At 34.4% G+C, this 27,492-nt stretch overlaps 1 protein-coding gene across 7 annotated transcripts in view; it reads left to right on the plus strand.

Moving 5' to 3' along the window:
* Positions 1-27,492, plus strand: part of PAK5 (p21 (RAC1) activated kinase 5) — a 455,979-nt gene that overhangs the window by 201,775 nt on the left and 226,712 nt on the right. The window contains exon 1 of one of the 7 annotated variants that reach the window (XM_051975932.1): positions 12,816-12,915. The exons of 5 other annotated variants lie outside the window; for them this stretch is intronic. The gene's annotated coding sequence lies outside the window, so the exon portion shown is untranslated. Of the gene's footprint in view, positions 1-12,815; positions 12,916-27,492 lie in introns of those variants that run through there. One more of the 7 variants, XM_051975929.1, reaches the window with a different exon arrangement.

Below are 27,492 nucleotides of genomic sequence, written 5' to 3' on the forward strand. Positions count from 1 at the left end.
TCATGAGTCCTTTGGAATTGTCTTGGGTCATTATATTAATCAGAATAGTTAAGTTTTTCATAATTTGTAATTGTTACAATATTGATGTTACCGTAATAATGATCTCCTGATTGTTCTCACTTAATTCTGAATCACTTCATGTAAAGTTTCCAGGATTTTTAGAAACCATTTTCCTTGCCATTTCTTATAGCACAATAATATTCCATTGTGATCATATACCAAGACTTGTTCAGTCATTCCCCAGTTGATGAACATCCCTTCAATTTCCAGTTCTTTGCCATGACAAAAAGAATTACTATAAATATTTGTATACAGATAAGTACAGCAGTGTCCCATTTTATATTTTTGGGTTCAAAGATCATGGTTGATAGTGACTATAGCAAAGAAATTAAAAGACATTTGTTCCTTAGAAGAAAAACTATGGCAAATCTAGCATACTAAAAAGCAGAGGCATCACCCTGCTAACAAAATTTTATATGGTCAAAGCTGTAGTTTTTTTATCCAGTAGTAATCTATGTCTGTGAGAGGTGGATTATAAGGAAAAATGAACATCACAAAATCAATGCTTTGGATGTGTGATGCTGGAAGAGACTTTTGAGATCGCTTAGACAGCAAGAAGATAAAATCAGTCCTTAAAGAAATTAATTCATATTATTTATTGGGAGGTCAAGTGCTAAAATTGAAGCTTAAATACTCTGATCACATAATGAAAAGATGGGACTCATTGAAAAAGATCTTGATATTGGAAAAGATTGAAAATAAAAGCAGACAGGGCTTGCAGAAAATAATAATGTCATGGAATCAATGAACACAAATATGGACAGACTTGGACAGACAAATAATGAAGGATAGAAGAGGTAGTTTATGGTTTATGGGAGTTACAAAGAGTTGGACACAGCTGAACAACAATAGAAACAACAAGTCCTTTCTCTTTTATTTTTTTTTAATTTCTTTGGGATACACACTTATTGCTGGCATAAAGGGTACAAAGCTTTATACTAGTTCTAAATTGTTCTCCAAAATAGTTCATGCAGTTCAGATATCTACCAACAATCCATTCATATTCTTATCTTTCCACATCCTCTTCAGCATTAGTTACTTTCCTTTTCTATCACATTAGCCTATCTGATAGGTGTGAGGTGATAATTTGCATTTTAATTTGCATTTTTCTGATCCTTGGTGGTTTAGAACATTTATTCATAGGACTGACTATAGATAGCTTTGATTTTTGTTCTGAAAACTGTATGCTTTGATCATTTACTATTTGGGGAATAGCTTTTATTTTTTTATAAATTTGAGACATTTCCCTGACTGTAAATTCCCCTCCCCTCTTTCCTGCCTTTCTTCTAATTTTCATTGTATTGGTAGTTTGTGTGAAATGAAATCAAAATTATATATATTTGACCATGATCTTCTCTGTATCTTCTTTGGTCGTAATCTTTCCCGTTATTCAGAGATTTAACAGGTACAATTTTTCATGCTTCTCTAATTGCTTATGATAGCACTCTTTATGTCTAAATCATGTACCCATTTTGACCTTATCCTACTATATGTTGTGAAATGTTGGTCTATATCTAGTTTCTACCAAAGTGATTTCCAGTTTTCTCAGATAGTTTTGTTATGAGTTCTTGACTCAATGCATATCTTTGGGTTTATCATACTAGATTACTGTATCAATTTACTATTGTGCATTGTGTACTTAATCTGAATAAGAAAATTTATTTAGCTAAAAACTGTCATTTTCTTATATTGATTTGGCTCACCTATGAGCAAAAATTAATATTTCTCCAATTGCTTAGATCCCTCTTTATTTGTATGAAAAGTGTTTTATAATTGTAGTTCCTCAGCTAATCTTGGTAAATAAACTCTCAAGTATTTTATATTTCCTGTAGCTATTTTAAATGGAATTTCCCTTTGTATCTCTCCCTACTGTTTTTTTTTAATAATCTATAGAAATGCCGATAATTTATTTGGGTTTATTTTACATCCCAAAACTTTGCTAATGTTGCTAATTGTTTCAACTGATTTTAGTTGGTTGTCTAAGATTCTTTAAGTATACCATTTTATCATCTGCAAAGAGTGTTTTGTTTTCTCATTGCCTATTCTACTTCCTTTGATTTCTTTTTCTTGTCTTATTTGCTATCACTAGCATTTCTAATACAATATTCAAGAATAGTGGTGATCATGAACATCCTTGTTTCACTCCTGGTTTGGAAGATTTCTATTTTATCTCCATTATAGATAATGCTTGTTTATAGTTTTAGATAGATCATATTTATCCTTTTTAAAAGGGCTCCATTTATTCTTATGTTCTATACCATTTTTAATAGGAATGAGTGTTGTATTTTTACAAAAGCTTTTTCTGCATCAGTTGAAATAATCATAATTTTTAAAATAAATACTTATTGAATAAAATTGAATGCTATATGGGAATTTTATTTTAAACATATATTTGGTTAAGGAAAGTGGGATGTTAATTGAAAATATTCTATCACATGGGAAAGAATAGGACTTATGCTAAGCTTTAAGAGGGCTTAATATAGGAAAGGATGAAACCAGATGGCTGTCAATAGAATGCTGGGCCTAGAATGAGGAAGACCTGAGTTCAAATTTAGCCTCAGGCACTAGCTGTGCAACTCTGGGCAAGTCAATTAATGTTTTATTTTCCACTGAAAAAGGAAATGGCAAACTACTCCAGGATTCTTGCCCCAGAACCAAAACAAGCAAACAAACCAACAAAATTATGGACAGTATCATCCATGAAATCGCAAAGTGTCAGACACAATTGAACAATAGAAAAATAACAGCTAGGTAAAGCTCCTGATATTTGGAACTTGCTATGCATAGAATGGGCTCTCTTGGGCATTGGTGGGTTACCCTTCATTTAAGCTCTTTAAATAGGTTCTATTTAAGGCTCAATTAAAGTGGCTTGTTCTTTTTTGATCACCCTTTAATGTTTCTGCCATGTATTAATTTCCTGTCTAATCCGTATCTCCAATCACTTTGGATTTCTTTGTGTCTATCTTTTATTTATTTCTCTAGTATGGAAGCAACTTCATGTCTAGTATTGACTTGCTTTTGTACTCATAAACTTAGCGCAGCCTACTACCTGGGACACAGTAGCTGTTTAATGAGTGGTTATTGATTAATTATTAGGGATATGATGGGAAATATTCTTCTCTGGGGGTTGGGTGTAGGCTGGTTTATTAGTCTCCTCCAAACCGAATATTCTTTGATTACTCAAGTTTTTTGGTTTATAGTTCTCTGCAGAGCCACACTCATCTTAAGCCAGCCACTAAGTTGCCTTTTCCCCTCAAGAATGAAGAATGTAATTTTAGCAAATTATGGGCAGTGCTGAAATCTTCAGCAACTGTTTCTGATTGAGATGTCAATAGCTCCTAGGAAGCTTTCTTTTAAAATGAAGGTACTGTGCATCCTGTGATTTAAAGGAAGAGGGTATATCTCAAACAATATTCTTGATATTCTTCTATATGAACACCACCTTTTAATGAATGTTGAATCAAAATTCTTATCACCTGGGCCCTGCCATTATGATCTCATGATTTCTTGTTTTTTGGGCTTATCAGTAGGGTATTATTATTATTGTTATTTGGTAATGTTCATTGATAATTTGGCATTTTGGTGATATTAGAGTATAGATTTTTAGTAGAAAGAATTAAAAATAATACTGAAATATTTTAATATCATCTCATTAGTACACCTTGAGTATTGCTATGCAATGGTGACCATGGGGTTAAATATAAAGATTCTTAGGGCACCTAAGGTAATGCAGTGAATAGAGCACCATCCCTGAGTCAGGAGGACCTGAGTTCAAATCTGATCTCAGACACTTAACACTTCCTAGCTGTGTGACCCTGGGTAAGTCACTTAACTCCATTTGCCTCAGGGAGAAAAAAGATTTTTAGGGTTTTTAGTCAGTATTTGTAGTATGATTTAAAAATTGATATGCACTTATTTTAAGTGTCTTTTTTTCTCACCTCACACATAATATTTTACAGGGATAGGAGTATGTATTTTATACCAATTCTTATGTGGTTTAGATGCATATTAATCCAATAGTATTTGTACTTAAAGGAAATACAAAGCTTTAGCCACATTCATAAGATGTCTTTAAAGGGGAATTATCTGGAAGAGAGGAATTTGGGGAAATTGTTCTAGGCAGCTGGCAATGATAGCATAAACCTGTATGTTTCTCAGAAATATACTGAAACTCCTGTTTCCTCTAGGGAATTTTAAGGGCGGGGTAACTGCCCTGTTCTAACTTGGTAAGTACAATTGGAAAGATGAACAGTCAGTTACCAATTTTTTTTTTTCCTGCTTTGCAGAGACTTATCATTCACTCCTTCTAGCTAATGTAATCAAGATTTCAGGATGATCCTTGCTACCAACAATCGTTTGGAAGGGAAATTATGTAATGTAAAAGATATCCTATTACCATATCAAAATTTGGGATAAGGAACAGTAAAAACAGAGACAGGTAGATAACCTAGAAGACCCAGATAACTACTAAATGGATCAATTGAGGAATGACTGAATTTGTTTCTTTTGTCAATGTTTCTCCATGTGTATATGTGTGTGTATATATATGTATATATAGATTTGTTTTGTTTAGTTTTTTTTTTCAGTTTTGTGTGACTCTTCATGATTCCATTTGAGATTTTCTTGGCAAAGATAGAGTAATTTGATATTTCTTTCTCTGGTTCATTTTATAAATGAAGAAACTAAGGCAAACAAGGTTAAGTGACTTATTCAGGTTCACACAGCTAGAAGTATCTTAGGCCAAATTGAAGTAGGAAGAGAGGACTCTTTCTGACTCCATACCTATCACTCTATTCATTTGCTCTCTGTCTTTCTCGGTCTGTGTCTGTCTCTCTCATTGTATTTGTACACATGTGTAAATATGTATGTGTGCATACATATGCTCATATGTATATATAATTTATAAATTTCTGTCTTTATCATAATTTTACTATCTTTTCTGACTTAACAGCTTAAATGAGTAAATATTGTTTCTGATATCTCAGATGTGAGCTTGTTTTGGGTTGAGTAAAAAAGAAAAACATAATTCATGTGTGCCAAAAAATCTTAGCATAATCAGCTCTTATCAGAAACAGTAGTTTTATCTCAAACTGTGAATTAAAAAACCCCATATGCTAAATGCTTGCCCCATTGGAAGAAAGATAAAAACTACCTTTGAATTTGCAACTCACTACTCATGGCAAGAAGTTCAAATACACAAGCAATAAGAAATTTTTCTTGATGCACATCATCATCCTTCATTAAACATGTTAAAAAATGCTACTTGTAATGAATTGAGCCAGCTATACCCAGCAAAAGAACTCTGGGAAATGACTATGAACCTCTACATAGAATTCCCAATCCCTCTATTTTTGTCCACCTGCATTTTTGATTTCCTTTACAGGCTAATTGTACACTATTTCAAAGTCCGATTCTTTTTGTACAGCAAAATAACTGTTTGGACATGTATACTTATATTGTATTTAATTTATACTTTAACATATTTAACATGTATTGGTCAACCTGTCATCTGGGGGAAGGGGAGGTGGAGGATAGGGGAGGAAAAATTGGAACAAAAGGTTTAGCAATTGTCAATGCTGTAAAATTACCCATGCATATAACTTGTAAATAAAAAGCTATAATAAAAAAATACTACTTGTATTTCTCCTGTTTTACACAATTTAAAGATATTGTAGTATCTTTATATCCAATCTTATTTTTCTGTTGTAGTAGTATTCCTTGTCTTGGCCCTACTGTGCCTAGTCTTTTGAATAAATATAGCACAAAGCAAATTCCAGCTAAATATATAATGTTAATTCCAAATTGTAAATTATAATGTTAAAGCATCCACTATCATTTTTTTCCTTTTCTCACCTGATGAGGCCAGAGAATTAAGTAGCTAAATTTCCTATGGCTTCTTTAGCAATCCAGATGTTCAGCTTTGTCCCTTGTCATCTTTGTCACTCTATTCATTTGTAGGCAGATTATTCTATTAAGGGTAAAATTAAACTTTGTTCTAGTCCATGGGAGAATGAGCTCAAATTCAGAATTAGTGAAATCTTTCTGACACATGAATGTTATTGGGTGACTTCTGTTCCATTCAACAAGTGTTTATTAGGTATTTCATCTATCAATCACTTAGGCATTGGGGATAGAAATACAAAAATCTGCCCACAAGGCATTTAGATTGCAATTAGGTTATAGAGCTTTAGTAAGTGGAAGAAGTAGAATTTGAACTCAGGATCCTCTTCCAAGTTCAGAATTCTGTCACCAGACAATGCTGTCTCTCATCTCTTAGAGCTCTACTTATTGATGTAAAGATGTATAGACCACCGAGAGAGAAAAGCCATTTCTGCTTTTTTGTTCCTGGTTCCTTTGTTGTGTTCAGTTGTTTCAGTCATATCCAAATTTCCATGTGCCCATGTAGGGTTTTCTTGGCAAAGAAACTGCTATTTTTTTGCTCCAGCTAATTTTATAGATGAGAAAACGGAGGCAAACAAGGTTGATTGACTGGTTCAGGGTCATGCAACTAGTGTCCAATTTGAATGCAGGAAAATAACCTTCTTGACTTTAGAGCTGGCAATCTACAGTTGCACTAATGCTTGGATTTTCTTTCAGATATGATTTGATTCCTCAGACAGCCTTCCTTTGATTAAGTAGTTATAAAGCTGACCACTTTATCCTGCTAGTAAAGACCCTTTACTTAACTATGTATATAGGGCTGTCTTCATTAAGCAGAGGATGCACAAAAAACCTGAGATAATAAGTTGAAGAGACACAATTTCTGGAATTTTCTCCTCCAGAAGGCATATGGATAGAATAATCTGATGAAAATATATTCACTTTTACCGGTAAAGTGTTCAGCTCCTACATGCAGAACGCAAAAAAGACAATATTACCTAAAACTACGTCTTTTTCAACTTTACAGAATGGATGAAATTTATCATGTTACATAATAAATTCACCTAACATAACAGCATTGAGTAGGACCCTGTTTTCAGTGTATAAGCATTTTATTTCGAAATAGGGTAGGTAGGGTGGCTAGATGGTGCAGTGGATAGAGCACTGTCCCTCAAGTCAGAAGGATCCATGTTCAAGTAGGCTTTTACACCTAATTCTCACTAATTATGTGATCCTAGGCAAATCATTTAATCCTGGTTGCCTTGCCAAAAAAAAAAAAAATTAGGATAGATGGACCATTTTACTTCACGGTAGTACTGGTTCTACTATTATTCAACAATTAGTTTTCTCTCATCTTTACTAGCAGAAGATCAACAAGTGTATTTGCAGGAGATGCAATAAATAGCATGAGAGAATTCATGGGCAGAAAACAATTTTAGCTTTATAAGAATTCAAGCAGATTGGGTCATCCTGAGATTTTAGATGAAATTAAATGATTCTTTGTCTGGTGCTTTCTGTGACTTATGGTAAATGTGACTATGTTAAAATGAAGAGAGTCAGGGAAGCTCAGCATGAAGGTAAGGCAGGCTGAATGAGTCCTTTTCACAATCCATTTCCCCCTCCCCTTTCTTTTCCAGCAGACATAACCTTGCCAAGTTGGAGTCACTGTCAGATAGATTGATATGCATGGTGAACCTGAAAAAATTGGTTAGACATAGATAAACTTATAGGATTACTAAACAATGGAGAGTAAAATATGGAGTGGGAAAGTTATGGAAAAAACATTCTTAGATATTTTCTGGCTAGCTTTAGGAACAAAACTTTTCACAGAACAACATATTGATTTACTGAGGTTGATGCTAAGCCCTTGTGTATCAATCCATGTTTGAATGACTTAGTATCTCGACATAATTCCATTCAAAGTGAGAATAGGCTACTGTTGAATAGACTTACTCCCAGTGGAAACTGGAAGTTGTCCCTGTTTTATATTGGAGTAGATTGTTTATGAGCCTAATCAATCAGCTTTTTGCACTGGAAATCCTGATACAGAAGAGAAAACCAAAAAACAATTTGTTTTTGGTATCCATTAGTCACTTTCTGTCAGTTATATAAGTCAGTAATGAGCTGTTTCTTTACAAGAGGTATAATTTATTTTATACAAACTTGTCATTATTTATAGTAAACATGCCTGGCATAACTGAACCACTTTGGTTCTAGCTGATGCTCCAGTAAAACCTCTTCCCCTGGAATACTCACCATACAGTGTCATTACAAAGGTTTAGTCATTTTTTCTCACTTAATAGTATTTTTTCCAATTATATATAATGATAGTTTTTAACATTCATTTTAATAAAGATTTTGAATTCCATTTTTTCCTTGTTTCCTCCCTCCACAGTACTCACCAAGATAGAAGCAATCTTATTTAGGATAATACATATACATATATATTATCCTGAATAAGATGTACATATGTGTGTGTTTATATGTATACAGATAATATATATGTAAATGTATGTATATGTCTGTATATTATATAGTCTAATCATGCTAAACATTTCTACATTAGTCATATTGTGAAAGAAGAATCAGAACAAAAAGGAAAAATCACAAGAAAAAAAAGTGAAAACTGCATATATGCATTGATCTGCATTTAGACTAATTCTTTTTCTGGATGTGGGTAGCATTTTCCATCCTGAGATTTAAGGTTCAAATAATGTTTATCCCTCTCCCTTCTTTTCCTGTAATGTAAATAGGTCTTTTGTGCCTCTCTGTGTGATTTAGTTTACCCTATTTTGCTTTCCCTTTCCTCTTCTCCCAATATTATTCTTTTTTTTGAAACCTTACTTTCTTTTTTATATCATTACATCAATTTATACCCACACTTTCTGTCAATGTATGCCCCTTCTAACTATTCTAATAAAGATACAGTTCACAAGAGTTAACAAGTATCATCCTCCCATATAGGAATGTAAATATTTTAACCTTTAAATAACATGTTTTTTTTCTTTGTGTTTATTTTGTATGTTTCTTTTGAGTCTTGTGTTTGAAGATTGAATTTTCTATTTAGCTCTGTTCTTTTCATCAAGAATGATTGAAAGTCCCTTATTTCATTGAATGTCTATTTCCTCCCTGCAAAATTATGTTCAGTTTTGTTAGGTAATTGATTCTTGATCCATGCTCTTGTAGAATAGCATATTCCACACTCTCCAGTTCTTTAATGTAGAGGCTGTTAACAAGTCCTGGGCAATACAGATTGTGGCTCCTCAATATTTGAATTGTTTCTTTTCTGGTAGCCTGCAATATTTTCTAATTGAGATTCTGGAATTTAGCTACAGTATTCCTTGGGATTTCTTTCAGGACGTAATTGACGAATTTTTTAAATGACTATTTTACCCTCTGGTTCTAGGAAAGCAGTACAGTTTTCTTTGATGATTTCTTGCAAGATGCTGTCCGTGGTCTCTTTTTGATCATGGCTTTCAAGTAGTCCAATAATTTATAAATTATTTCTCTTGGATCTATTTTCCAGGATGGTTGTTTTCTCCAATGAATTATTTTACATCTTCTAGTTTTTTCATTCTTTTGATTTTTTTTGGATACTTTTTTATGTATCCTAGAATCATTAGCTTCCATTTACCTACTTCTGGTTTTTAAGATATGATTTTCTTCAGTTGGCTTTTGTATCTCTTTTTCCACTTGGTTAATTCTCCTTTTTAAGAAATTGTTTTCTTCCATTTTCCTTCCTTTTCCAAGCTGTTGACTCTCTTTTCCCATTAACTTTCCCAATTCTTCTACCTCTCTTATTTGACTTTTAAAACCCATTTTGTGCTCTTCTAAGAAGACTTTTTGGATTTGAGAGCAATTTATATAGCTTTTGATGTTTTGCATGTAGGCATTTTATCCCCTTTTGAGTTGGTGTTTTGATCTTCCCTGTGATCATAGTAGCTTTTTATCCTGAAGGTTCTTTTTTATTTCTTGCTTTTTTTGGCCTTTTCATTACTTTTTATTTCGTGACTTTTAAAGTTGAACTCTGCTTCTCCATTATAGGGGCACTGTCCCAAACTTCTTGTGTGGGGTCCCTGGCTTTGAGCACTGGGGGCTCAGGTGTTTGGTGGCTTGCTCACTGAGTGCATTGGGTAGCCCAACATAGTTGCACCCATTGTTACCTGGTTTCCATAAGGCAATTTGCCTTATGGAGTTGGAGTTGGAGTTTCCCCTACTGCTTTGCTGTGCTACAATCCCTTTTTGAGCTAAGACTGAGGGATCTCACTTGCTGATCTTTGCTGTGGCTGAGATTCTCCCTCTGGCTTCCTTGGACAAAATCTGTGCTGAGATGCTCTCACCTTTCATGCAAGTGAAACTGACCTTTCCTGAAGTCTTTCCAAGTTATCTTAAGTTAGAAAATTGTTTCATTTCATCTCTGCAGGTTCTCTCACTCTAAAATGTGTCCAAAGGCTTGATTTAAAATCATTTCCAAGGGAAATTACAGGAGACTCAGGAAACTTCCTGGCTTCTCTCAACAATCTTGGGCTCTACCCTTCTTGGTCAGGGCTCTTTTCTGACATTTTTAGCTCATTTACTACTCTATTTCTTGACTTTTAAAGTTAAACTTAGCTTTTGGGGTATAAGGATCAGTGTGTACCAGGCTTCTTGTGCTGAGGACCGGATGTCTGGTCACTTGCTTTGCATGCTGAGGCCTCAGGTGCAGGCAGCTTGTTCACTGTGCTGGGGTAGCCTAGCCTGATTGGAAAATAGGGCCTCTATGCAATACTGGGGAAAGTAGAGGAATGGCTCCAGAATATTAAGTGGACTTCCTAGTAAGTAATTACAGGGAGCCATAGGACAATTATTCTCCAAATCTTTGCAGAGCGAATATTAAGCAGTGAAGTATAGATATCATTTACCTCTGATGTCATTTAATTGTCTCATGAATCTCTTTTCTGGCCTTCACTTCACTTTATTTGTTGTTTTCCATACATTTGATTATAAGATTATAAGCTTTCCAAGAGCAGAGGTAGTCTTTTTCCTGTCTTTATAGTAAGAACTTTTTAAATGATATTTCATTTATTTATAATGGATTACTGAATATTCCTAATTCTTGTGATTGAATATATAATAATTATAGTCTTGTTAATATAAAAGTGGCTATTTTTTGATTCATGTTTCTGAAACATATATATTAGAAAATACATTTCCAACTTAATGGATGAGATCTAGCATTTTATGAACCTTAAAATGCTGCATAATTGCTAGATATTGTAATTATTTATTATTTCTCTTAGTTATCAATAAACCCTTGAATTATGTACCAAGCTTAGTTTTTCTTTTCATTCCTAATAAATCTTCAAATATGTATATGGTACAGAGGAGACTGACAAGCTACCCCAAAATGAGCATCTTCTATTTTTGTTAGAGTGTGTAAAAATTCATTTGTATAAATAAGGAAACACTTAGAAACAGAAAGTCACTTTGCATATGAGTGATGCCATCTGGGAGTCACTCGTGCATCATGGTGAGGGGAATAAGGAGGACTCAGGGAGCTGTACTCATCCATTGCTAGATGTTTCACTTGTTTCCTTTAATTACATAATTGGTGCTTGGATATGAATTCTCATTGTGTTGGGTCACTAGGTAGGACGTGAGATTTTTAAAACATATTTCTAAATGATAAAATAATGAGTTTCTTGAATTCAATTCATCAAACATTAAGAGTCTACATACAGTACTTGTACTCAGATATAAAAATGAAAACTCACATTTGTATAACACTTTTACAAAGCACTTATCTCTTAACCACCTACTGAAAGAATTAATGGAAGGCTTTCCATTTATTAATGATGAAACAGAAACTCTGAAAGATTGCCTCTTGCCCATCATCACACAGAAAAATTTAAAGTGAGATTCAAACCCAAGGGTTGTGATTTCAAGAACTGTCTTCATGTTGTGCAGCCTATTAATGGATGTGACATGTGTGGTACAAAAATGCATATGACAGAAGGGAGAGTATCATACTTCCAAAGGTGAGATCCAAGCAAAATTTCTAAGACAATACAAGACAATACCAGCACTTTCATTTGGGAGTGGTACAAGCAAGGTTTCATGGAAGGAGGTAGGCCTTGAATTACAGATTGAAAGAAGAGAAAAATGATTTTCATGACAAGGTTAAATAAAAAATACTTTTCTGGGGGAAGTAGGACAGCCTGTGTGAATGTCTGGAGGCAAAAAATGACACCTCTAAGGGCTTCAGGAAAGTCCTTGGTCATGTGACCAGGGGGAAAAAGCACTAAGCTAAATTATGGAGAGACAAGCTGAAGGGTTTGCATTTTTCTTATAGTTTAGGATATTAGAGTTAGTCCTTGAAGACATTTTGTCTAGCCTGCTCATTTTACAGATGAGGAAACAAACTGGGAGATTAACTTACTTATCCAAGGTCATACAGACAGAAACACAGGCAAAATTTGAAGCTTAGTCTTTGGACTTCAGATCTGGTGATTTGTCTGTGACATTATCTAGGGAGCCATGAAAGTGTTTTAGTAGTAAAGAGACATGTGTCAGATCAGTGCATTTAGAGATAGCAAATGGAACTGTTTTCTATTGGTATATGGAGCTTTTAGATGAGGAAACTCTCTGTACCAGTGCATGTTGACACTTTCTTTGCAATTCATAGTCTCATAGAAGGTTGTGACTTGCTCATTCTTATATGGCCATTATGAATCAGAGATAATTTTTTCTTACTTCTTGAGGTCTGATAGCTCTCTCCTTCTCCCTCTCCCTCCCTCTTTCTCCCCCCTTCTTTCTCTTTCTCTCTCTGTCTCTCTCTCTATGTAGGGGGGAATAGGAGAGACTGACAGAAAATTATGCAGAAAGTTATTGATATCGTCTAGATGGGAAGGGAACAAGCCTTTATTAAGTGCCTTCTCTGTGCCTGGCATTGTGCTTTATAAACATCTCATTTGATCTTCACAGCAATTCTGGAAGGTAAGTGCATTATTATCCTCATTTTGCTGTTGAGGAAACTGAGGCAGAGATTTAAATGGCTCATCTGAACTCACATAGGTATTAAGTTATCTGAGACTGGATTTCTAGTCAATCATTCCTGACTCCAGCTGAAGTGTCCTTACCACTGTGTCACTTAGATGCTGGGGGAGAAGTATTAAGGGTCTGAACATGATAGGGAGATATGTAAAAGATATTGTAGAATTAAAATTAGCAGGACTTAAAAACTGATAGGATAGGAGGATTAGGAGACAGAGAAATTTCTGCTTGACAGCAATTTTTCTGATAAAGTCTTATCAAGTTAACTTATTTTGTGAAAGACAGTACTTCTGGCAGAAATAGGGAAGTTGAAAGAATGGAGCTAATTTAGGGGATGATTTTTCCTCTGTATTTTAATGCTTGAGGCAGTATAATAAGGTGCCTAAGGATTCTGGGTCAAAATCAAAAGTTCCTGGGATCCAAGTCTTGATAAACAAATCCTCTACTTGTTCCAAGTCATAGTTACCAATTGCTGTTGGTAGGAGTTTCTCCACCTAGGCTATCTTACACTAATGAAATTACAGGTCTAGATCCCAACATCTCTGTCCCTAAAATTTAATAACAGGTGATTTTGGAATATCAAAATAGAAGCAGAATTGTTATTATGCATACATTGATTTGTTGTTCTTTTTATTCTCCATGATAGCCTTTCCCAAGAGATAGTTCTTTCCTGTTCCCCATCATAATTCTTACAAATGTCTTTCTACTTTATTCGAGATCACATATTCATGGGACTACTCTTCAACATTGAAAGAGTACCATTAAAGGTAATATATCAGTATTAGTTGCAACCCATTCATTCAGTTGGTTAACAAGTGGTTTTTTTTTTGGATGATGGTGGTGTTTTTGAGAGTCTAACACTTTATGCGACTGGTGGAGGTAGGATTCGAGATGGGTCTTGTTATTGGGCAGCAATTTGGAGATTTAGAGGAACTAAACTATGGCTAGCCAATCTTTTCTCCCTTATCAAGGCTCTTTAGAGTATCAGAAGCATTTGGTGACCTCCTAAGGTTTTCATTCATATTGCCTGAAAGAACTGTGGCTTTCGTTTATTCTTTTTGCCAAATACAAACTCTTAAAACTGCAGGAGCCAAGAACCATAGATGTGGAATTGTAGAATGATTCTTTTGGAATCAGTAAAATTTCTGGAACAATTGACTTTATATTGTGACACCATGTCAGATCTTTGATCTTTTCAATGTGGCTGCTCTTCCTAATACAGAGAATAACTCATTTCTGCCTGCTCTTTTTTTTTTTTTTTAAGTCTTCTTGAAAAATTGAACACAAGAGGATTATCTAGTGTACTAAGAGCCATTTCACATGAATACCAACAGAGAATTTGACCTGTGTCACTAATTAGCCCTCAACCTATGTGGTTATCTTATCTTTCTTTTTTAATGGTTAGGTTTTTCCCCTTAGGTCTATTATTAATGGCCCTTCTGTTTAATTCCTGATTATCTACCTTCCAGTGAATTGGATTATACAAAGCAAAATAACTAGCTTCTTTAACCCTTGGCATCATTGGAGAAAGGAAAACTACCTCCTGAAATCAAGTTTTTGGTCTCTCTGAAATCAAGGATCTTTGTGATAAGAAAGCTACTTCCTATAATATAACATGGGGTGAAATATTTTATCTGGCTAACGGACTTTAGCATTAATATCAAGGAATTTGGAGTGGTCCTCAAAGTTCCCTCTTCAGATAAAAGTTTAAAAGTAGGCTAACATGAAAGAGTAAGGGTAAAATTCAGGACAATGATGTTTTTTGTAGGACTTGCCGTTTTCTAAAGAGCTTTACAAATATTTATTAATACGCATAGCTTTTGGAATCAGGCCACTTTGAACATAAGGAAGCTGTGATACAGAATGGCCAAAGAAACCAATTCCACTCTAAATAAATCATCTTGATAGAATTTGAGATTTGCAATTCATCCTTTCTTAGCTTCTTTTTTAAAACAATAGATTTTCTAAACAGAATTTTTTTTAATTATAGAAAATTTTGATCTTCCTAAAGATAAGATTTGATAAAAATCCAATAATACTTCTAGGGATCCCCCTTCCCAATAATAAACTATCTCCTGAAAATTAACTTTAAAATTAATCTCTCATGTTTAAACAGCTCATAAAATAAACATTTTTCATATCAGGGCAGAAAAAGCAGAAGGCAATTGGTTTGCCAATCATAAATAATTGTAATAATAATAGAATGTAATGATTATTTTAGGTTTGCAAACACCTTCATATACTTTCTTATTTGAGATGACCATGAAGGCTATTCCTAAATGAGAATATTTTGTAGCAACATAGCTCTAAAGGTATACACATTTATAAATGGTTTTAGCACAGCAAATTCAGCAGATTAAGTAAATTGATGAAGTAACATCTTAGCTGATTTCCATTAAAATTGTGTGTAGTATTAAAATACAATTTTGTAAAGAATTGAACACAACTTTATATATCAGTATTTGGGCTGCAGTTCCACTGCATTGACCCTCCTTAAAAACTGTGCTGCAAAAATCCAAATGATTTCTTTCAGTTACATTACCTAAGAAATGTTAGCACATTTGTATATTTGGTTTTCTGTCTTTTCAAAAATATTACAACCTATCTATATTAGATTCACTAATCTTTACAAAACAGGAAAATAAATATATTAAAATAATATTTAGTTATATATTGTGTGATAAATGGAAAAAGGAGTAAAGTTAGTATTGTATAGAAGAAAGTTGTATATGCAAGGTGAAGGAAAAGAACTTTACAAATATTTATTAATCAAATTTTTATTCAATATATAATAGGGAACCACTAAAGATTTTTGTGCAGAGGAGTTTTATGGCCAAATCAAGAAATAGTTTGGCAGAAGAATGGACAAGGTTGTTCTATGTGAAGGCTTTCTTGATGCCCCCCATCCTCTACACTCTCTCTTCTAAACTACCTAGTATTTAACTATTTTTCATTTACTTAAATTTATCACTTTTTATTCTCTACATATTTTTACACTTGAACACACCTATTTAGAATCTCCATTAGAGTGTAAGTTTATTGTGAGTGAAGATTGTTTTTACTATATATAGCACATAGCCAACTTTTAATAAATACTTGTTGATTAAATGGGTGATTGAAAGGGTAAGAATGTGAAAAAATATCAGGAAATAACTGCAGTAGTCTAAGGAGGAAGCAAGGCAGGTAAGGTAGTTGGTACATAGAGAGAGTTCCAGGCTTGGATTCAAGAAGACTTGAATTGTACTTCCCCAGTACAAATCTGGCCTCAGACATTACTAACTATGTGATCCTGGGCAAGCCAATTAACTCTGCCTGTTTCCTTATCTGTAAAATGAGCTGGAGAAGGGAAGGGCAAAACACTCCAGTATCTCTACCAAGAAAAGCCCAAATAGGGTCACAAAGAATCAGACATGACTGAACAATAACAAAACAGGAAGTAATAAGGGTGTTTATTAGGATGGTTACAGGAGATAGTAAGCATTCATTAAGCACCTACTATATACCAGACATTTTTCCACATATAGTAAAAACAATCTCCATTCAAAACAAAATTTACCTGTGCCAAGTGCTGGAATTACAAACAAGACAAAAACAAGTCCCTGGCCGCAAGGAACTCACAATCTAATTCAGGAGAAAGGAAGAAAACAAATATGTGCAAATGAGTTGTATACAGAAAAAAAAAATAGAAAATAATTAAATGAAGAATGATACTAGAATTTATAGGGGTTGAAAGAAGGTGAAATTGGTGTTGGGACTTGAATGAAGCTAGGGAAGCCAGGGTTGAAGATGAGGAGGCAGAATCTTTTAGACATGACACAGCCAGAGAAAATGGAGCCTTGGAATAGCAAGGAGACCAGTGAATGGTCTCAGGAACGAAGAATAGAGTGGGTATTAAAGAAGAATGGAAGAGCATTAGTTTATGAAATATAGACTAGAGAGGATAAATATTAGAGATTTTTGTGTTGTTAATGACAGTCTTTGGCAATTGGCTAGATGAGAAAGGTGAGAGAGAAGGAAGCATCCTAAGAGATAACCGAGGGTTCAAAATGTCTTTGTTGTAGAACATCTCATGATGAGTACAGTCACTGTAAGACAGTGGTTACTGGAAGAACTTTGCTGATCTCTTTTAAAAGGAGAGCATGGTTAAGAGTGCTTGTAGATCTGTCCCTTAACACTAGTGGTAGCCATTTAATTTGTTAATATCAAAGTCTTTGATCCCAGTTTATTAAATTAAGGTCATTCTATGCATTGGAAAAATATGAATGTGTTTAATTATTTATACACTTGATGTTTTCAAAGTATAATTGACTTTTGAGGCTGGAGCCAGGGTCATATGTTAACTTAAGGAAGTGATGTATTCTATGATGCAGCTGCTGTGAAATGTATATGTAAGCAATCTCCTTAAGCATGCTCTGTATTTGTGGTCATTATACACCCAATCTACTGGAGTGAGGGCCATACAGTAGTAATCTTAGTGCTGAGGAAAATTCTTCCAGTAGACATTAGGCAATAAAATGGAGTGTTTTATCATGTTATAATTGCCTTTAATGGATATGAGTATTTTAATTTGCTATTATAAGCTCTTTAAAAGTATTAACTGGAAATATTAAATTTGCTTTATTGACCTTCCTTGATAGTACCTTGCACTTAGGTCAATGAATACATTATTTATGAGTATAAGTTTTATTTGGATTCATTTGACTTTCTGAAACGTTTTGCTGTTAAACTACTTCCTCTGGAGTTAGGAAGACTAGCCTCAGACAATTACTAGTTGTGTGACCATAGGCAAGTCACTTAACCCTTACTTCAGTTTCCCCCACTATAAAATGGGGATAACAGTATCTATCTCATAGGGTTGTTGTGAAGGTTAAATTACATATGTATATATCTATGTGTACAAACATATGTGAGTATATGTGTATGAATATAAATGTGTATATTTACATAAATACATATTTATATCTCTCACTTAGCCCACTGCCTGGCACAAAATAGGAACTATGGAGATACTTATTTCTCTCTCTTTCCCTCCCTATTCTATCTGAATTTCTTTGATGACTGAACCTAGGTGAGGTGCAGGTGGGGATAGAGGATCTACTTCTATCACTTGTCATTGAGTAGGAGGTGTTAGTGTTGGGAATATGGAAGACAGATATCTGCATGCTCATCTGTGTTTGGATCTACTAGACTTCCATCTCTATAATCTTGTGTCATAGGAAGATGAAGCATGTACTTATAGAGACTTGTGTCAATTAGTCAGCAAGCACTTATTAATCATCAGTTGTGTGCCAGGCAGCATGCTAAGGACTAGGAATACAGAGAAAACTATAGGAATTTATGGCTTAATGAGGGAGACCACATGCAATAAAACCATACTCAAATAAGATATATGTATATATATATATACACACACACAGAATATAATTAGAGGTGATCAGAGGGAAGGTACTAGCATTAGGGAGATAAAGAAAAACTTGTAGAGGGTGGAATTTTTAGCTAAGCCTGGAAGGAAGTTAGGGGAGCTAGGAGGAAGATAGTTGTGGACATGAAGAAGAGCCAGTGAAACTACATGGAGTCAGTATATTGAGTGGCTAGGGCAAGGAAACCAAAAAAATAACAATAACAAAATGTGTTATTGGACAGCAAGAATAAGGGGCTGAGGAGGAAGACTGGAAAGGTAGAAGAGGCCAGGCTATGGAAGCTCCAAGGAGTGTAAGCTGATAAGAAGTATTTCATATAGTTATCAGTGATTAATGACATGGAAGCATCTTTGTCATTGAGGAACGAGCTTAAGATAGGCTGACATTGTCCATAGAGATCCGTCTGGATTACATGCACACAGGCAAACCAAATGCTATGCTGAAGAGGGTGTTTGAGGAGTTCCGAAGCTCCTCTCCTGTGGCAAAGCACTTGGGGCTGATTCTATTCCAGCTGACATTTACAAGCATTTTTTGCTCATACAAAAGCTGATTGAAATTTTCCAGATTATATGACAAGAGATTATCTCCCAGCAGTTAAGTACATACAGATAATGAGATGAACCCGTTGCATTGCCACAGCTAGCTCAGTGTCTGAAAGGCTCTGAAGGAGAGAGGTAGTAGATTGGCTACCAAAGTGAAAGCCGACAGAATTGTGCTTCATTGTTATAGGCCTGTGAAACCTGAACAATCTATCAGGGCCATGCCCGGAAACTGAATCTCTTCCATGTAAATTGTCTTAGAAAAATTCTGTAGGTCACCACACAGGATAAGGCACCTGACCCTGGATCCCTCTCAAACTAAACTGCCAGACATTCAAACTCTACAGCAGAGAGCACAACTCCAGTGGGCTGCCGGGCTGTGCATCGGCCATAAGTATTCTTGCCTAAAAGACTGTCGTAAGGAGAATTCTCACAAGGCAAGCAAACACTCACATAATGGTCAGAAAAAGTGACATTAGAAGCTCGCAAGCTCTATCTGAAGAATTCTGAAAATGACTTCATGATGTGGAAGACACTGGCAAAGGATTGCCTAATGTTGTGCCTGCATCTAAGAAGGCTCCATGCTCTGTGAGCAAAGCTCCAAAGAAGCATGAAAGGAGCAGGTTTAGAGAATCACCCTCAATGTTTATGTGGACCTACCAGTGGGAGAGCATTCTGAGCTCATATTGGTCTGATCAGCCAGTCTGATACTCATACTTGACTCCAACATAAGTGATTTTATTTTAGTCCTCTTCAAGAATAAAGAACAGCTTTATCTAGGTCATTAACAATTAATGAGCCTCAATTTACTTAGTCTTTAAAATGACGTAGCTAACCCCAGGATCCCTGTATGAATAAAATAAAATAATTTAAGTAAGCAATTAATAAACCTTAAAGTTTTATATAAATCTCAACTGTTGATTCGCTACCTTTTGAGTCTAAGACAAAAATTATTTTAAATCAAGCAACAACAAAAACGTTAATTTTTTCTTTGGTTGCTTTACAGTGAACTTTTAATGGGCTTCTTATCAAAAGGGATCTTTAATGATGAGAATTAAATATTAAATTGATGTCAGCAAATATTTTACCACATTTATTGATTGATTGGATACCAATCACTGATGGTCTGTGCCTTACACAGTCTAGATGCTGAGGAAACCATGGAAAAAGTATAAGACACAATCTCCTCCTTTCCTTGTGAAGCTTATGATTCAAAGAAAACATTGACATGTAGAATAAGAGAGAAAATAGAAAAAAAAAGAATCTTAAAAAAGCTGAATTATATATGCCCAGGCAAATCTACATGCTGTGGGAGTTTAAAGATGAAGTCAGTCTGTATAGGCTGAAGTCATCAAGGTTTGATCTGTACTTTGAAGGATAAAGATTTATACTTCTCTGCCTATCAGAGAATTGACTACAGAGTTATCATCCAATTAATATAGCATGTTGTAGCCTGAGACAAGCCAGAGTCATTTTGATTAAGACAGAAAACTGGCTTACTCAATATCTATCCCAACAAGCCTTTTTAAAGCACCCACCATGTGGAAAGGGTGCTGAAGGTAGAAACTTCCTGCTGGTATGATTTTTCTATTTGTAAAGGGGAGAGGAGAATACAATCAGTAAACAGACAAGCGATGACATGAGGAAAGAGAGAGAAATAATAATAGAGTTTTTAGGAAGGGCTTCCCATAATAGATGGCACATAGGTCTTGAAGAAAATCAGGGAGTATAAAAAGTGGTGGTAAAAAAGCATCCTAGGCACAGGGATAGCCTGAATAAAGAATGTTTAAGAACACAACCTCAAAACTGGACGGGATCTTACAGGGGAATTGATCCCCCCCTTCATTTTACAAATGGGGTGAATTAAATTTGGAGACATTGATATATATATTGAGAGCAGAATCTGAAGTTAGGTCTTTCGGACATCAAATCTACCACTCTTTCCATAATGCTGCCTTCCCTACTAATAGTAGGAGACAGAATGTGATGTTCCTTAAAGAGGAATGAAGCCACTTTGGCTAAAAGGGAGACTTTATGATTTGGAATAATGTGTAATAAGCATGGAATGCCTGGTTGGAGTCAGATTGTCTTCTCTTAATGTGGAATAAAAATAAATGTCATCATCCTCGGATCCTGTAAAATCCACCTTTATAAATTGCTTACCAAAAATGTTCATTTTGTCAAAATGATAAACAAGGGGTCCTTGTGACTTGTCCTATCTAGCATTCCTTTTTTTCTTTTCCCCCCTCTTTACTGTTCTCATTGGCATATTATTATATTTGAACATGATAGATGATCTCATATGCTGTTAGGGAAAATGTGAGGCTCCAAGAAACTGAAAACAAAATCATCACATATTGATTGTATTCCTGATGACAGTTAAAAATGAAATGTGTTAATATATTAGTTAATAGACACATGGCTTGAGGAAAATCTTCAAGAAAATGAGCTTTCTAGATGGACCTTTAATACACAAACAATTCTAGGCTTTAGTGGTGAAAATGTTATGTTCCAAGGCGAAACAGAGGGTTGGGGAGATATCTCAAATTGAATTCTATCCAGGCTACAGGGAGAAATAAAATTCTTACCTTCACAAAAAACAGATAATTTACTTCTTATCCCTCCCTATCTCCTTTAATATATTTTAATGAAAAGGGAAATGTTGAGGAAGAAGGTAGCTAATGAGAGAACTTCGAATTTCTATGGCAAGTTTCTGGGAGACTATATTTGCTAATTAGATGATAGCCTTGGGAGTTGACTGAGGATGGGGAAACAATAAAAGCATTTGGATATTCGAATATTATTCTATGTGGTTAGTGATAATGTCTAAGCACGATTTTTTTAAAAAAAAGTATTAATTGGCTTTGAATTGTACCGATGTTATTGCATAGGTGACAGTGTGATACTTAAAAAATAGAAATCTGGAAAATATTGTAGCAAATAATAATCACATTTAAATAGAGTCTTTGTGATTTACAAGGTACTTTCTTTACAGCAGCTCTGATTGGTAAGTGGGACAATTGGAAGGTTTAAGGTTGGAGGAAGTGGGGGCCAGTAAGAGATACTCCTGAGTTCACATAATCGTTTATGTTAAAAATCATTTAAAGGTTAATTTATTATATAATGTCTAGCTATACAGATAGTCTCACAATTGGAGAAGATCTTAGATTCTATCTTTAATAGTTCAATTAGCACCTCATCAAAGGATTCTGTCTCCTTTAGCCTCATAAAGTAGCCATTCAAACTTTGTTGGACCTTTAGAGGAGGAGAAGAAGGAGGAGGAGAGCGAGGAAAGAGATCACTGGCTTCCAATCAACTAATTTTAGTTTTGGTCAGTTCTGATTATTACATAGTTTTCATTACATCAAACTTAATCCTCCTCTTTGCAACTTCTACCAATTGCATCTATTTCTGTCATCTAAATAGGACTCAACAAAACTAATACTAATTCCTCTTCATCATAACAGCTCTTCATATATATATGGATTATGTCATCATGACCCTATTCAAAGTCTTGACAGTTCCATAGCATGCACATCAATGACGTAATAACCTCAGTCATCTCTACTCTGTGATGGAACACTGATGTAGAACTTAAAATAATAAAGTATATGCAAATCCTGAGGTTTTGTTACCCAGAACCTGAACTGAAATCCGATTTGTTAATTCCTTTTTATTGATTTGACATTTCTCCTTTTTTTAAAAGATGAAAAAAAAATTATAGCCTCATCACCAGGTCCTTCTTAGCTAAAATCATGGTTCATTGTGTCTGTTAAGCAAGATGTAATTTATTTGCTGAAAGTAAAGTTCCATTGAGACAAATGAGCCTCTTGAACAATATCCATGTTAATTGGGTTTGACTGTACTATATATTCATTACAGAATGAAACTTGGAAGTTTTAATTATAGAGAATTAGTCGAAATTTGTTTTTTAAAAAGGAAAAATTTAAACTAAATAAAACCTCAAATAGACATTTTCTTTTATCCAATTCTATTTAAATGTTAAAATAATTATAAGTTGATAGTAACTGTGAGCATAATACAAATATCATAGAAAAATAACTTATTTTCTGTTTTGTTAAGAGAGGGGAACAGAGATAAAACTGCTAATAGAAATTTGGAGATCTGGATTTTGTAGATTAGTGCTTTAGTCCTTTTACCTGCTAGTTTAGGGAGTAATTTTTATCCATCCTGTACTCAGACATCCTAGAAAAATAATTAGTCCAGTTTATAAAGCTTACAGAAATGAAGAATTTGAAAATCTGTAAATTGTTATTTGTTTGTTTGTTTTTTTAATTTGAACTATTGGTCATCAATAGATGAAGTTTCTGTATCATGAGACTAAAGTCTTACTATGGTTAGAAAGCTTTGTAAAACATGAACTTTTACTTTGGTTTATATGCTTTTTCTAGGTTTCCAAAGTAATGAGTATTTCTTAGGGACTTGAAATAACATGTTACTTATATAAAGTTTGGAAAATAATCTCTACAATAAATATGGGATTACAGTGGAATGAGATAAATACTTCCTACATACCATATGAAAGATATAGTTCATATAGTATCATAAGGTTGTATGCTCTTCATTGGTTTCTTGAATAGACTTTACCTGGAATATTTGTATAGACAATCTGAATTCCAGTTCCCCTGTCTCTAGAAACTCAGTCCACTTCTGATTAGTCAGATTGTGAGAATAATTACTCCTGATTTTTAATAGTTTTCCTGGAGGCTATGTAAATGTCCTCTTTTTCTTCTCAAGTATTATTGTGGTTTTCAGTCTTCTTAGTGACTCTCTGTGACTTCATTTGGGATTCTCTTGGCACTGATACTTCTTGCCATTTCTTTCTCCATCTTATTTTACAGAGGAGGAACTGAGGTAAACAGTCTAAGTAACTTGTCTGGGGTCGCACAACTAGTAAGTGAATTAAGCTGCATTTGCACTCATGAAGATGAGTCTTAATGATATTCTACTCAAAATTCTGTCCACTGTGCCACCTAGCTGCCCATTTCTAGTATGCACTTGTTGAGTTTGTTTATACTATTAATGTCATGTGTGTCCGATATTCCTATAAGTGTAATTTCAGCCAGTCAGATGAATGAACTCGGGGTAATAGACTTTTTAATTCCAAGTTTAGCATCAATAGCACAGTATGCATAATAAAAGGATGGATATCTCCTTCAGTTTCACCTCCTGAATCCAGTTTTGTTTGATTGTTGCCACGGGAATATTTCTATTCCCTCTTCCCAACATCCATAAAAAACAGTGTTTCAAATACAAACAATAAAAATTTATTACTCTTTAAATTGAATAAGAACTGACAGAGTTTTGAGGGATTCTTTCTTTCACTAATCAAGGACCATTTGTGTCCAAAGCCCTCTCCAGGTTCTTATAAATCCCTGAAAAAATATGAAATTGTAGAGCTGGGGACCTTGGAAGGAGCAGATATCCCTATTTTCTGCTACATGTAATTGCCTATTAGGCAGTAAATATAGAAGGAATGTCGAGTGATAGACAGCAGTATTGTATGAACTAGTAATCGCATGAACTACTTGATAAGGAACTACTTTGCCTCCTTTTGGCTCATGGATTATGCTTTCCTGATTACTTTTAATAAATGCATAGGTAAGGAATCAAAGTCACAAGACTATCTCAATTAAGGCTGACCTATTAAGTCTGACCTGGCTAAGGCTTTAATTGATGGAGATTCATTGATTTTGACTGATGATAAGAAGGTTACCTACAGCCAATTGCAGATTCTGTCAGTGATTTCTTAGAAAGTAACATGACAGGGAAATAACAGCAAGACTCTACTACATAAGTATGATACTCTGCCCAGTGTTCCTTTTTTTCCTTGACATTCCAATCTCTTTTGTTCAGATAGTAAGCAAAGCAAAATTTTCAGGAGTGACATTAGCTTAGCTGCTCTTGATTGGTTCAAGAATTTAGTAAAAAATGGATAGAAAAAGAAATACCAAGATATTGGATCACTTGCCTTTCAAAATGATTCTCTTCTGGATTTCAGGGTTTGTGAACATTAGCATGACTCTTCCTCATAAGTATGAAACTAAACATTATCAATTTGGCTAAATTTTGTCCTCTTATCTAATTCATTGATTTTAAAAATGAAATTATGAGGAACAAATCTTTCAGTTGAACCTTTATTGAATAAAATATTTGTTTTATATTTAGAAGTGCAACATATTTGTAAAATGAAAAATTGCATTTTGATGTCATATCAGCCAATAAAAATGTAAAAAATAACATAAGAAGCAGATTCACTATTTTAAGTCTTTATGATAGCAAACTTGTACCATAAATTTGCCCCATAAAATCTCAGTTAATGAAAAAATTAAAACACATTTATTTAGCAGTTTTTATTAAGTACCGAGAATACAAATACAACAGTGAAACAGCCCCCACATTCAAGAAGATCACAATCTGATATAGAGAAATAATATCTGCAAGTGAGCACTGATCGTTGAAGAGAATTTTAAGCATAAAAATCACAGGGAGGATGATCCATGCCAGGAGGGAGCCTGAAATCTCCTTCTCTAAACAGTGTAGCATTGGTCTGATTATAGTTTGGAGAGCAAGAGGTAGAAAGATAGTGCTAAGAACAAGGGATTTATGCTGGGATAGGACAGATGGCAAAGAGATGGGCTAGATTAAAGAGCAGAATATGAAACATGACTGGGGCAGACTAGACATAGTGCATGATATGAGTTGGTTTTTACCAAACAGGACAGTTGGTCCCAAATATAAAGCTGAGTAGATTAATCCCTTAGGGCATCTTTTGGAAGTCTAGTGATACAGAGATAACTTTGCAAATAACTTGGAGCAAAGGACAAAAAATAATCTAAAAATTATAATTCATTCTGCATTTTATAGCATTTTGTGAGCTATATCCTTCATATGGTATATAGGAAGTATTTATCTCATTCCACTGTAATCCCATATTTATTATTTCTCTGTTAATTATAATCAAACCAAACAGCGAATAGAGAGCTATCCTACAAAAATTTAAGTTAGGAAGAACTGAGCAGTGATTTAGTCTTCTTATCTTGTTAATGTTTGACCATTTTAGACATGTCCAACTCTCAGTGATCTTATTTGCGGTTTTCTTGGCAAAGATAGTGGAGTGGTTTGCCTTTTCCTGCTCAGCTCATTTTACAGATGAGGAAACTGAGACAAACAGGGTTAGGTGACTTGCCCAGAGTCAAACAGCTATTAAATATTTGAAGTTGGATTTCTGGGATTCTATCCATTGTGCCACTGAACTGATCCAGTCTTTTTACAGTCTCCAGCTCAATTCTTCCTATCAGACAGTGCACTCTCTCAACTAGCTATTAGCACTCTATGAGCAAGATGGAAGTTTCTTAGTCTCCTGGATTTTAGAGATACTATTAAAGTATTTAGATTTCAAGTCTTCTCTCCACATATAAAGTATGATATTGGTCAAACAAATATTTCCAAAGAATACTACTTAAGAGTATCCTTATTCAGTGAACCTGAAAATAAGATTCACAATTAACATGATATAATACAGAGAGTGACCAGTATAATAGAATTAAGTTTTGACCTTATATAATTATAGGAGATAATTTCATCAAAACCTTTTTACAAACCATTGTGTTCTGCTATGTGAAAGGGAGATGTCTTGATGTAATGCTTATTGCTTATTGACTTTTGTTGTTGTTCAGTCATTTCAAATGCCTGAAATTTTAAGTTGTCTTGGCAGTTATTGAAGTGATTTGGCTTTTCCTTCAGGAAACTGAGTTGAACAGGGTTAAGAGACTTTTCCAGATAGCTAATAAGTATCTGAGACCAGATTTAAACTCAGGCCTTCCTTATTCTAATACTTTCTAGCTATTCTATCCATTATGTCATCTCATATTCAATCTATATCCTTCCTCATCAGAAGAAGCTTTATTAAGATATAGGGGAGAAAAAAATATTTAAAGTGCTTTCTATATGTCAGGTATTATGCTAAATGATCTTCAGATATTCTCTCATTTAATCTTGATAATACTCCTGTGGGGTAGGTGCCATTATTGTTCTACTTTAGAGACAAGTAAACTGAGACAGAGGTTAAAATGTTATTTGCCTAAGGTCACACAACTATTTAGGGCTGTATTAAAACTCATGTATTCCTAATTACTGGTCTAGTACTGCTCTTTATTAGATGATCTGTCTACTTTCCTCAACTTTTCTATTTAGAGAAATCTCAGTATTCTTTCCATGATTCTGGGGATGATGATAAATTACTTGCTTGAGAATGAGTCCTTTTTCAGTGTCTCTGGGTACTGATTACTAATTGCTCCACAATCTAATTGTGTTCTGGAACGACATTAAATCTCCAGAGAAAGTTAGCCTCCTCCCCAATTGCGGTTTCTATGTAGAACATGTATAAAGAAGTCAGTAGTTTGCCTTCTTCCTCTTCCTTTGCTTTGAACAAATGAGCAGAATCTTTCATACATTTTAAGAAAATGCTTGTCATTATAATCATGTAAGAAGAAACTATCTGAAGCTTCAATATCTGTAGCCCCCATGAACAAAGCAGA

The sequence above is a fragment of the Antechinus flavipes genome, chromosome 2, assembly GCF_016432865.1.
Source record: "Antechinus flavipes isolate AdamAnt ecotype Samford, QLD, Australia chromosome 2, AdamAnt_v2, whole genome shotgun sequence".
NCBI classification, from domain to species: domain Eukaryota; kingdom Metazoa; phylum Chordata; class Mammalia; order Dasyuromorphia; family Dasyuridae; genus Antechinus; species Antechinus flavipes.